The sequence below is a fragment of the Moschus berezovskii genome, chromosome 7 (genome assembly GCF_049115385.1).
Source record: "Moschus berezovskii isolate FMDL1 chromosome 7, NW_MosBer_1.0, whole genome shotgun sequence".
Lineage (NCBI taxonomy): Eukaryota > Metazoa > Chordata > Mammalia > Artiodactyla > Moschidae > Moschus > Moschus berezovskii.
The window spans coordinates 96701758-96715824 of NC_142466.1; positions in this window are offsets into that span (position 1 = coordinate 96701758).

Consider the following 14067-nt stretch of genomic DNA (forward strand, 5'->3'; position numbering starts at 1 on the left):
GGCTAGCCTGTTTCAGCTCACAGCTTTCCACCCAGAATTCCATGTGTCCTTGAAAAATGCCTGGTTGTTTTGTTGTTTTCTTTTTTGCAATTGTATGAGTTTAGTGGTCTGTATAATATAATTTTAATGTTCAGCGTGTGTGCATGCTGTCTCTCAGTCATGTCCAACTCTTTTGCAACCCCACGACTGTAGCCCACCAGATTCCTCTGTCCATGGGATTTCCCAGGCGAGAAAACTGGAGTGGGTTGCCATTTCCTCCTTCAGGGGATCTTTCCTAACCAGGCATCGAACCCATATCGCTTGTGTCTCTTTCAATGGCAGGTAAATTCTTTACCACTGTGCCACGTCGGAGAAGGCAATGCACCCCACTCCAGTACTCTTGCCTGAAAAATCCCATGGATGGAGGAGCCTGGTGGGCTGCCCTCTATGGGGTCACACAGAGTCGGATATGACTGAAGTGACTTAGCAGCAGCAGCATCAGTGCCACGTCGGAAACCTTTAATGTTCAACCCACAGTCTCTGTTTCCAAAAAGTAGGGTCTTCCTGGAGAATCTCCACTCATGTACACAGAGAAGTGCCCCTAAGAGCTGGGCCCCATGCTGTGAGGAGCACTGGGGGTCCAGCACCCTGAATCTGATGATCCCTCTCCCCACCTCTCCTCCCAGCAGCTCAGAGGAAGAGGTGGGGAAGGATTCCTTAGGTTTCCTGGCCCTGCAGCCCCCACCACTGTGTGCTGCTCTGATCTCCCCCTCCTAGTGGCCAAATTGGTGGAGGGCCACGCCTAGAGACTGGAGTTATGTCCTCTCATCTCCCTCTGCACCAGCCAGGATCTGAGGTCTGACGCCCAGTGGTCCTTGCTCCCTGGAGGCCACCCTGGCTTTAGCAGCCTCCACTCAGATGGTCTCCCTGCCATTCCTACACTCAGGGTCTCTCCCCAAGGTGACCCCCTCCAGAGGGACCCTCAGTCACCTTACCCCTCTTAAAGTGCTGCAGATGCAATGTCCTACCACGCACATGGGGACACAAGGAGGCTTCAGAGCCCTTCTTCTTTCAGACGGAGCAAGAGCCCTGTGGGGGCCCAAGAAGTGGTGGGCATGGCTTGGCATGAGAGTTTGTGTTATTACATTATCATTTTTGTTCTGATTTTCAAATATGACTTAATAAACTGGTGAGAAGGTTAATCTATTTATTCACATTTCTGTTCTCTCCAGAGATTTTTCTTCCTTCTTTGTGCTTTAGGATTCTTTCTCAGTTATTGTTTTTCGGTCTAAAGAACTGATTTGGTTTTGCCATACATTGACATGAATCTGCCCCGGGTGTACATGTGTTCCCCATCTTGAACCCCCTTCCCATCTCCCTCCCCATCCCATCCCTCTGGGTCATCCCAGTGCACCAGCCCCGAGCATCCTATATCATGCATCGAACCTGGACTGGTGATTCATTTTACATATGATAATATATATGTTTCAATGTCATTCTCCCAAATCATCCCACCCTCACCCTCTCCCACAGAGTCCAAAAGACTGTTCTATACATCTGTGTCTCTTTTGTTGTCTCGTATACAGGGTTATCGTTATCATCTTTCTAAATTCCATGTATATGCGTTAGTATACTGTATTGGTGTTTTTCTTTCTGGCTTACTTCACTTTGTATAATAGGTTCCAGTTTCATCCACCTCATTAGAACTGATTCAAATGTATTCTTTCTAATTGCTGAGTAATACTCCATTGTGTATATGTACCAAAGCTTTCTTATCCATTCATCTGCAGATGGACATCTAGGTTGCTTCCATGTCCTGGCTATTATAAACAGTGCTGCGATGAACATTGGAGTACATGTGTCTCTTTCAATTCTGGTTTCCTCGGTGTGTATGCCCAGGAGTGCAATTGCTGGGTCGTATGGCAGCTCTATTTCCAGTTTTTTAAGGAATCTCCACACTGTTCTCCATAGTGGTTGTACTAGTTTGCATTCCCACCAACAGTGTGAGAGGGTTCCCTTTTCTCCACACCCTCTCCAGCATTTATTGCTTGTAGACTTTTGGATAGCAGCCATTTTGACTGGCATGAAATGGTATCTCATTGTGGTTTTGATTTGCATTTCTCTGATTATGAGGGATGTTGAGCATATTTTCGTGTGTTTGTTATCCATCTGTATGTCTTATTTGGAGAAATGTCTGTTTAGTTTTTTGGCCCATTTTTTGATTGGGTTGTTTATTTTTCTGGAATTGAGCTGCAGGAGCTGCTTATATATTTTTGAGATTAATCCTTTGTCAGTTGCTTCATTTGCTATAATTTTCTCCCATTCTGAAGGCCATCTTTTCACCTTTCTTATAGTTTCCTTTGCTGTGCAGAAGCTTTTAATTTTAATTAGGTTTTTGTTTATTTTTGCTTTTATCTCCAATATTCTGGGAGGTGGGTCATGGAGAATCCTGCTGTGATTTATGTCGGAGAGTGTTTTGCCTATGTTCTCTTCTAAGAGTTGTATAGTTTCTGGTCTTACATTTAGATCTTTAATCCATTTTGAGTTTATTTTTGTGTATGGTGTTAGGGATTGTTCTAGTTTCATTCTTTTACGAGTGGTTGACCAGTTTTCCCAGCACCACTTGTTAAAGAAATTGTCTTTTCTCCATTGAATATTCTTGCCTCCCTTGTCAAAGATAAGGTGTCCATAGGTGTAAGGATTTATCTCTGGGCTTCTATTTTGTTCCATTGATCTATATTTCTGTCTTTATGCCAGTACCATACTGTCTTGATGACTGTGGCTTTGTAGTAGAGCCTGAAGTCCGGCAGGTTGATTCCCCCCATTCCAATTCTTCTTTCTCAAGATTGCTTTGGCTATTCGAGGTTTTTTGTATTTCCATACAAATTGTGAAATTATTTGTTCTAGCTCTGTGAAAAATACCGTTGGTAGCTTGATAGGGATTGCATTGAACCTATAAATTACTTTGGGTAATATATTCATTTTCACAATATTTATTCTTCCAATCCATGAACATGGTATATTTCTCCATCTATTAGTGTCCTCTCTGATTTCTTTCACCAGTGTTTTATAGTTTTCTGTATATAGGTCTTCTGTTTCTTTAGGTAGATATATGTATTCCTAAGTATAAAGGACTCCTTCTCCACAAAGACATGAGGGTCTGTGGGCAGCCCACACTCAGCCTCCTGTGTGCCAGGACCTGGGCAAGCCCCATACTGCCCCTGGGGTTTGGAAGAGCCACACAAAGGTGATTGCTCCCTCTGTCCATGCAGCCTGTGTTAGTAATTCATTCGTGTCTGACTCTTTGCAGCCCCATGGACTGTAGCCCATCAGGCTTCTCCATCCATGGAATTCTCCAGGCAAGAATGCTGGAGTGGGTTACCATTTCCTTCTTCAGGGGATCTTCCTGACCCAGGGATCGAACCTGGGTCTCCCTCATCGCAGGGAGATTCTTTACTGTCTGAGCCACCACGGAAGCCCTGCATGTGCGGTCTGCCTGCCCTAAAGTCCTCTTCCCCCAACCTGCACCCGACTCAGTGCCAACTGCCTGATCCCCATCCATCACAGTCCAGGTGGGGCATGCTGAGTTAACCACCAACTCCAGCCTGGCTAAACCAACGAGCTTCTCTGCAGTTTGGTGGCCAAACCACGTCTTTTTCAAGGAAGTCTGAACTCCTCCCAATTTTGTCCTTTGTGATTTCTCCTTCAGCCTTAGGAGCAACCCTATACTGTATAGATTTCTGTACGTCCTATAGTTATTATTTTATTATAGTTAATAATTCTTGTATTAAACTTCTCCCATTTAACCTACTGGTTTCTATCTCTTGTTTGGACCCAGATTGATACAAAAGCTCCAATGATTGTTGACAAATGTGCAGAAGGGATTCAGTTGAGGAAAGACAGACTGTCCAACCAGTGGCCTGAAGCAACTGGATACCCACAGAGCAAAAAGTGAACCTAAGCATTAACTTTACGCAGATTGGGAGAAGACACAAAGCCATCAAAGGACTAAATCTAGGAAATATATAGAACTCTCAGGACTCCACAGTGAAAAGAACAAGCCATACAATTCAGAAATGGGCAAGAAATGGGCAAGAGAGCTGAACAGATATTTTACTGAATAAGATACACAGATGGCAAATAAGCCCATGAGATGAGCAATATCATTAGCCATCAAGGAAATGCAAAAGGAGGCCACACTGGGACATAAATACCACACACCTATCACAATGGTGAAAATAAAATGTAACAATTCCAAATGCTTAAGATTCAGAGAGGGTGAGTTACTTAGAAGTATCTGGTGGGAATGGAAAATGAGACAGCCCACCCCCCTCAGCACCTCCCAGAAAACAGATTGGCATTTTCTTATAAAATTAAACCTGAATTTATCAGATGATCAAGCAGCTGCCTTCTTAGACATTTATTTAATAAAATGAAGACATGCACTCACAAAAAACCTATACACAGATTTTCATAGCAGCTTTATTTGTAGTAAAGAGCCAAAATATGGGAAGAACCAAAATATTGTATAATGGGTGAATAAACTGATTTCTCTTTACAATAGAGCATCACTCGGCAATAATAAGAAGAAACAAAATAATAGATGAAGCATAACTCAGTAATAAAAATTCAAACAACTTGGATGGATCATAAGGAAATTACAGTGAGTGAAAAAGTCAATCCCTGACATACAGGTGGCTCCATGCAGGCCTCACACAGGCTCTCATGTCTGTGTGGAGAAGGCTACCTTTTAAAGAATGACCCCCAATCAGTTCTTTAGACAGAAAAATAATAATCAGGAAGGAATCCTGGGGCACGAGGAAAGAAGAAAAAACACTTGAGAGAGCAGAAATACGGAAAGTGACAGACTCTGTAATTCCACTCGTATAACATTCTTGAAGGACAGAATTATAGAGGAGACAGATTGGTGGTGCCAGGGGTTAGGGATGGGAGTGGGAGGAAGCTGGGTGTGGTTATAAAAGGACAACATGTGATATTCTGGGGCTTTCCTGGTGACTCAGATGGTAAAAATCTGCCTACAAGGCAGGAGACCCAGGTTTGATCCCTGAGTCAGGAAGATCCCCTGGAGAAGGAAATGGCAGCCCACTCCAGTATTCTTGCCTGGAGAATCCTAGGGACGGGGGAGGCTGGTGGGCTGCCGTCTATGGGGTCGCACAGAGTCAGACATGACTGAAGCGACTTAGCAGCAGCAGCAGCAGCAGCCTCAGACATCCTGTTTGAAGGGCCCCTTCATCTGAGATGCATCCATAGGCTCACCTGTCTGTTCTTTCATTACTTTTATGTGTACTAAAAATAACTCTTTCATCCACATGCAGTTTATTTATCTGCGTGGTATAAGGTCTTGAACATTTTCTCCAAATGGTTAGTAAATTTTCCAGTTCTTCTTGAATAAAAATAATTTTTAAATGCTTTCTTATATATATTTGGATCTGTTCCTGAATTTTTTTCTATTTAATTCATCTATCTATCCATTCCTTAGCCTTTGTGACTGTGTTAAATTACTATAGTTTTCAAATATGACTCTGCTCTTACCTACTAAGTACTCCCTTCTTCCATTACTTCAGTGAAATGTACTAGCTACTCTCAAGGATTTTTTTCTCCCAGGTAAAATTTAAGGTAAAAGAAACGATCTTGGAAGCTGTTTTCCAAAACACCACTGTTCTGCTGCTGCTGCTGCTAAGTCAGTCGTGTCCGACTCTGTGTGACCCCATAGACGGCAGCCCACCAGGCTCCCCACTCTGCACATTATTCTTGCATGAAAAAATAGTGAAAGTGTTCATTGCTCAGTCATGTCTGATTCTTTGCGACCCCATGACTGTACCTACTTGTCCCACCCTGCAGAGCTGTCACTCTGCCAATCACAAGTGAAAATGGCAGATCCAACCTTTTCTTTGGGGTGTGTGCTTCCTTTCCTGCTTCAACAGCACTGAAATAGCATGAAGAAAGGAAGAGCAGCCTGTGCCTCAGTCACGGAGGGCAACACCTGGCCTGGGAGCCTGCTCAGAATGCAACCACAGCCTAGCAGGCAGCCCACAGGAGTTCCTGCAAGGAGAGAGCTAACGACAGCCAGGTGCCGGCAATTTCCTCAGAATACCATTCACAGACGGGGTGGGGTGGGGGTGGGGGGGTTGGTTTAAGGGTCTGCCGGAAGGCTCCTCTGAGGACTCATTAGGATTCCTTCCAGGTCTAAGTACAGGAAATTGAGCTCTTCGGGCCAGGAGCCAGGTTAAACAGAACAGCCTCAAGACAGACTGCGAGGCAGATGTTGATTCGGTGGAGGTGGGAGGCACCTCTCCACTCTCTCCCACAGGCCTCTGGTCCTTAGAGGGCAGGTGGACACCATTCCTGCTTAAGCTGCAATAGTGAAAGTCATTTCCTGGGACTGAGATAAAGTCAAAAAAGCCAACAATTTCCTTATAGGAGAAAAGTCAGCCCTGAGAGCAGACAAGCAGCAGGGCAGCCACATGGGCGAGCCACCCAGCAGACAAACAGGCCTTGCACACAGAAGGGTCACACCTGGCTTCATGTTCTGCTGTCACCATCTTGAAATTCTTATTAATTTGGAATAAGAGGCCCACTCGCTCATTTTGTGCTGGGTCCATAAATTATGTATTAATCAGCTCAGTTCAGTTCAGTCGCTCAGTTGTGTCCGACTCTGCGACCCCATGAATCACAGCACACCAGGCCTCCCTGTCCATCACCAACTCCCGGAGTTCACCCAAACTCATGTCCATCGAATCAGTGATGCCATCCAACCATCTCATCCTCTGTCGTCCCCTTCTCCTCCTGCCCCCAATCCCTCCCAGCATCAGGGTCTTTTCCAATGAGTCAACTCTTCGCATCAGGTGGCCAAAGTATTGGAGTTTCCGCTTCAGCAGCAGTCCTTCCAATGAACACCCAGGACTGATCTCCTTTAGAATGGACTAGTTGGATCTCCTTGCATATATTAATAATTCATTCTAATAAATAGTTTAGGAAAAGGTAGGATCTTTAATTCTAGTCAACTAGAGCCTTTTCAAGCCCCCATCATCTGGAGAACATAAAATTATGCTTCCCTTTTTGTCTCTGCCATCTGAGTACTCTCATTTCTTCTTAATCTTCCTCCTTCTGTGCTCCTTTAATTTGTTCTTGATCTGCCTGGCTCTCCTCCCAACCTCGTGTGCATACCTGGCACACACCTCCCATGTACCTGAGCGAGCCCCCAGTGTTTGAGATGGAGCCTTCATCGGGAAATGCTTTCTCAGCCACGCAAGAGAAGAGAAGGTTTTCCAGCTGATAACATCTTTCCCAGAAAGTCCTTGAGAAAGTTACTGTCTTTGTTTTAATTGGGAACTAAAAGCTCTTGAAAAATTATTATGGATTTCAAGAGATAGTTCAAGAACACGTTCTCTTAGGGAAATACCATGTGGAGCAGTCAAGGTGACAGCTTGTCCAAGAAGCAACCAGAGAGGCTGAACACAGGCCAACTGTGGTTCAGACTTGCTGAGGGACAGTAGGCATGGGTGACACACCAGGGATGACAGACAAGAATAATTCGGGGCAGGTAGGTATGCATGGCTGAGGATGACACTTACCAGTTAGAAGAGACTGAGATGGATGATAAGGAGGCAGTGACAGTCTGTGACTTTGAAGGGCATGTTATTTGCCAACCAGCACCACTCTAGTATTCTTGCCTGGAGAATTCCATAGACAGAGGAGCCTGGTGGGCTACAGTCCGTGGGGTAGCAAAGAGTTGGACGTGACTGAGCAACTTTCACACTCATACTCACTCATCCCCAAGCAGGGGCTTCCCAGATGGCACTAGTGATAAAGAACCTGCCTGCCAATGCAGTAAGAGATGTGGGTTTGACCCCTGGGTAGGGAAGATCCCCTGGAGGAGGGCATGGCAAACTACTCCAGTATTCTTGCCTGGAGAATCCCATGGACAGAGGAACCTTAGCAGGCTACAGTTCGTTGGGTTGAAAAGAGTCAGACATGATGAAGCGACTTAGCTCAGAATGGAACCCCCAAGCAGAAATAGAAATGGTTGAACGTAAGCACTGGACCTGAAGTGCTACTGAGATTTGAGGACTGAACATGGTGACAACCAGAGAAGAAGGAAGATAAATTTACAGAAGAAAAGTTCTGAAAGTCTAAGAGAATATTGTTTGTCAGCATCAGCTTACAGACACACACACAGGGGGCCTTTCCAGCCTTCTGACTGCACACTGGCCCCTCTCCGTGGACTTCCTGGACACGGTTGTCCTGAAAAGGAGAGGAAAGTGCATTTCCCAAGCTCCAGCCTTGCTGGGAGTCTCTAATATTACATCCATGCGTGTATGCTGATGGATTTTGAAAGGGAGGAGGTGGATCATGAAACACAGCATTGAACTGAGCCATAATCAGCTACAGCTGCTGCTTGGGATGGAGGCCTGACAAGCAAATTGCATCATGATGAAGCATTCTGAGACCTGCCACATGCTGCTGCCAACACAGGCATGGGGGAGGGAACAGTCTATTGTTAGGAGCAGCTCTGAGATGTGAATGCGCAGAAAACACTGCTCTGGATTCAAACCGCATTTGAGGGAACAAACCACAGAGGTGCGTTCAGACTGCCCCCAAGCTTGCAAGAAGAGGGTTTGGGGCCACAATTTGCTGATTCCTTTATAATGTTTTTTTTTTTAAATTTTTAAAATTAAATTTATTTATTTTAATTGAAGGATAATTGCTTTACAATATTGTGATGGCTTTTACCATACATCAACATGAATCGGCCACAGGGACACGTGTCCCCCCTTTCTGAACCCCGCTCCCCACCCTATCCCTCTAGATTGTCCAGAGCAATGGCTTTGGGTGCTTCATGCATTGAACTTGCACCAGTCATCTATTTTACATAAGTTAATGTACATATTTCAAACTATTCTCTCGAATCATCCTACCCTCACCCTCTCCCACTGAGTCCAAAAGTCTGTTCTTTATGTCTGTGTCTCCTTTGCTGCCCTAATGTATTTAGAATTCTGCTTTTCATCTAAATCTAAAAGCTGACCCCTTCTTTATGAGAATGTGGTTATAAGGTCACCAGAAAATGTCCTAGATCAGAGATAATTTAAATAGAACAATGAAGGCACATAGGAAATGAGGCTGCTCTGACCACGATCAGGGTCCTGGGGATGCACTTGGTTCAAAGTTGCACTTGGAGTGGGAAGTTCTGATCATGTTTCTAGAGGTTTGTTGTTGTTCAGTCACTAAGTCGTGTCCTACTCTTTGCAGCCCCATGGACTGCAGCATGTCAGGCTTCCCTGTCCTTCACTATCTCCCGGAGTTTGCGCAAACTCATGTTCCTTGAGTCAGTACAGCCATCAAACCATCTCATTCTCTGTCGTCCCCCTCTCCTCCTGTCTTCTAGGTTTCCCAGTATCAGGGTCTTTTCCAATAAGTCAGCTCTTTGCATCAGGTAGTCAAAGTACTAGAGCTGCAGCATTAGTCCCATTTGCTTTGTCTATTCAATATTTTCATTTGAAATAATTCCTTTCCAGACATGAAGAGAGGAAAATAGCAGATGCTAATATGCAGATGACACCACCCTTATGGCAGAAAGTGAAGAGGAACTCAAAGGCCTCTTGATGAAAGTGAAAGAGGAGAGTGAAAAGGTTGGCTTGAAGCTCAACATTCAGAAAACGAAGATCATGGCATCTGGTCCCATCACTTCATGGGAAATAGATGGGGAAACAGTGGAAACAGTGTCAGACTCTATTTTTTGGGGCTCCAAAATCACTGCGGATGCTGATTGCAGCCATGAAATTAAAAGACGCTTACTCCTTGGAAGGAAAGTTATGACCAACCTAGATAGCATATTAAAAAGCAGAGACATTACTTTGCCAACCAAGGTCTGTCTAGTCAAGGCTATGGTTTTTCCCGTGGTCGTGTATGGATGTGAGAGTTGGACTGTGAAGAAAGCTGATCGCCGAAGAATTGATGCTTTTGAACTGTGGTGCTGGAGACTGCAAGGAGATCCAACCAGTCCATTCTAAAGGAGATCAATCCTGGGTGTTCACTGGAGGGACTGATACTAAAGCTGAAACTCCAATACTTTGGCCACCTCATGCGACGAGTTGACTCACTGGAAAAGAGTCTGATGCTGGGCAGGATTGGGGGTGGGAGGAGACGGGGACGACAGAGAATGAGATGGCTGGATGGCATCACCGACTCTATGCACATGAGTTTGAGTGAACTCCGGGAGTTGGTGATGGACAGGGAGGCCTGGCGTGCTGTGATTCATGGGGTCGCGGAGAGTCGGACACGACTGAGCAACTGAACTGAACTGAACTGAACAAAAAGTTGCAATCCAAAAAGAAAAGATGCTAACGGCTACATTTCTTTTTCTTTTGAACAGTTTTTTTGAGGTATGATTGACATGTAAAAAGCTGTACATATTTAAAGTATCAGAGAAGGCACTGAGACCCACTCCAGTACTCTTGCCTGGAAAATCCCACGGATGGAGGAGCCTGGTAGGCTGTAGTCCATGGGGTTGCTAAGAGTCGGACACGACTGAGGGACTTCACTTTCACTTTTCACTTTCATGCATTGGAGAAGGAAATGGTCACCCATCCAGTGTTCTTGCCTGGAGAATCCCAGGGACAGGGGAGCTTGGTGGGCTGCCATCTATGGGGTTGCACAGAGTCGGATACGACTGACGCAACTTAGCAGCAGCAGCAGCAGCATTTAATGTATACAACTCAAGGAGTTGGGAATAAGTATACACACATGAACCTATCACCATCATCAAGGCCATAAAAAATTCATTACTTCTTCAAGTTTCCTCTTGTCTCCTTTATTATTATTTGTGTGTGGGGGGGTGCAGGGGGGGAGTGGTAACACTTAAGATCTACCTTCTTAGATAATTTTAAGTATGTAGTGCAGTAGAATTAGCTATAGGCATTATGCTGTATAGTAGATCTCCAGAACTTATCTTGTATAACTGAAATTTCGTACTGTTTTATCATCACCTCTTACATTTTTGCCTCTCTCTAGACCCTGGCAATCAATCACCCTTCTAATCTCTGCTTTTTTGAGTTGAGTTTTACTATTTCAGATTCTACGTATAAATGAGATTGCACGGTATTTGTCGTTAAGGGCCTGGTTTATTTCACTTACTTAAAGAAATCCAGGTCCATCCATGTTGTCCCAAGTGGAATAATTACCTTCCTTTATATGGAGGGATAATATTCCATATTTTACATATATACACAGATACATATGCATCACACTTACTTTATCCATTAATCGATTGATAGACATTTATGTTATTTTCATGTTCTGGCTATTGTGAATAGTGCTGTAATGAGCATGGAAATCAGATATCTCTTCAAGAACCTAATCTAAATTCCTTTGGATATATACCCAGAAGTGAGATTTCTGGACCATATGGTAGTTCTATATTTAGTTTTTTGAGAAACTTCCATAATGGCTGCACCATTTTCATTCTCACCAACAGTGTATAAGGGTGCCTCTTTCTCCACATCTTTACCAACACTTGTTATTTTTTTATGTAAATGAAATATATTTATATTTTATTAGTCATCCTAACAGGTATGATGTATTGTTGCTGTTATTGCTCAACTACAAAGTCGCATCCAATTCTTTGAAACTTTGTGAACTGCAGCACGCCAAGCTTCCCCGTCCTTCACTATCTCTAGGAGTTTTCTCAAACTTGTATCCATTGAGTTGGTGATACCATCCAACCATCTCATCCTCTGTCATCCCCTTCTCCTCTTGCCCTCAAAATTTCCCAGCATCAGGGTCTTTTCCAAAGACTCAGCTCTTTGTATCATGTGGCCAAAATATTGGAGCTTCAGTATCAATCCTTCCAATGAATAGTCAAGGTTGAATTCCTTTAGGGTTGACTGGTTTGATCTCCTTGCTGTCCAAGGAACTCTCAAGAGTATTTTCTAGAACCACAACTCAAAGTAATCAGTTCTTCAGTGCTCAGCCTCTTTTATGGTCCACCTCTCACATTTGAACATGACTATTGGAAAAATAATAACTTTGACTATACAGACCTTTGTTGGCAAAGTGATGTCTCTGATGGTTTGGATTTATATATTCTTGATGATCAGTGATGTTGAACACCTTTATTGTGTACTTTTTAATGTCTTCTTTGGAAAAGTGTCTGTTTAGGTCCTTGGCCCATTTTAAAATTGGATTATTTGTTATATTGCTTTTGAGCTGCAGGAATCTTTATACAGTTTGGGTATTAACTCTTTAACAGAAACAGAATTTGGAGATATTTTCTCCTGTCCTGTAGGCTGCCTTTTCATTTTGTTTATTGTTTCCTTTAATACGCAGAAGCTATACTTTGCTGTATTCCCACATGCTTACTTCTGCTTTTGTTATCTGTGTTTTTGGTGTCATATCCAAACTATCATGACCAAGACCAATGTCCAGAAGATTTTCCCCTGTGTTTTCTTCTAGCAGTTTTGTGGTTTCGTATCTTATATTTATTTTTAATCCATTTTAAGTTAATTTTTGATTTTGTATTCTGTAGCTTTACTGAATTTGTTGATTAGTTCTAACAGTTTTACAGTGGAGTCTTTAGGGTTTTCTATTAAATAAGATCATATCATCTTCAGAGACAATTTTACTTCCTTCTTTCCCATTTGAAAACCTTTTATTTCTTTTTTCTTGCCTAATTACTCTGGCTAGGACTCTAGTACAATGTTGAATATAAGTGGTCAGAGTGGGGATTCTTGTCTTTTTTCTGATCTTAGAAGAAGAGAGTTCAGCCTTTCACCACTGAGTATATTATCTTACCATAGATGGCTTTTATTATATTGAGGTACATTCTTCTATATGTATCTTGTTGAGACTTTTTATTAGGAAAATATATTAGATTTTGCAAAATGCTTTTTCTGCATCTATTGAGATGATCATATTATTTTAGTCCTTCATTCTTTTAATGTGTTATATCACACATTGATTTGTCCCAGGGAGCGGTGAGTCTAGAGAGGCCAGGAGAACACCTCTGAAAGAACCAAATGGAGGCACTTTCTGGGCCCACTGGACAGGTTTCTTCCCATTGTCTTTCCTTTAAGTCATACTGTGGGGACATTAAACCTCAGGAGTGGGAGAGGAGATCAAACACATGAGAAGGCTCAGGCTGCAGACTGTTCAGCCCACCAATATGGACCTTCTAGGGGAATGAGGTGAAATCTTACCTTTGAATCAAGTTTATTCAAAGTAAGATTTAGTCGAGCTGTTTATTTGAGCTCTTTCTTTTTCTTACTGCATGCTTTTATCACTATAATCTTCCCTCTTAGAACTGCTTTTGGTGTATCCTGTAAGTTTTGGCATGTTGTGTTTCTATTTTCATTTGTCTCAAGATACATTTTTATTTCCCTTTTAATTTCTTCTTTGACCCATTGACTGTTCAATTATATGTTGCTTAATTTTCTTGTGAATTTACCAACTTTTCTCCTGTTATTGATTTCTAGTTTCATACCATTGTGATAGGAAAAGACAGTTGATACGATTTTGGTCTTTTAAAATTTGCTTAGACTAAGTTTGTGATGTAAATATGATCAATCCTGTAGAATTTTCTATGTGTGCTTGAGAAGAATGCGTCTTCTAATGCTGTTGGATGGAATTTTCTATTTATATTGTTAGGTCAGTTTGCTTAACAGTGCTGTTCCTGTCCACCATTTCCTTATTGACTTTCTGTCTGAAAAATCTACCCATTGTTGAAAGTAGAATATTGAAGTCCCGTACTAGAATTGTATTACTACCATTTCTTCCTTCAGTCTATTAATATTCGTTTTATATATTTAGCTACTCTGAGGTTAGTTGCATATATATTTACAGTTGTGTCTATGGTAAAGCCAGATGTCCATTTTAGTCTCTGTCCCCCATGGGAGAGCTCCAAAGTGGAGGGGATTGCTCTTGGCCCTACTGCATAGGCTTGGGAGAGAGGTAACTCAGGAAGAATGAAGCTGTCCTTGCCACTTTTGTCACATCTCCACTGGATACCTTCTAAAGGTCTGTGCCTTTAAAGAGACAAAGAAAATGACATTTAATAATTATGCTGTTTCCTGA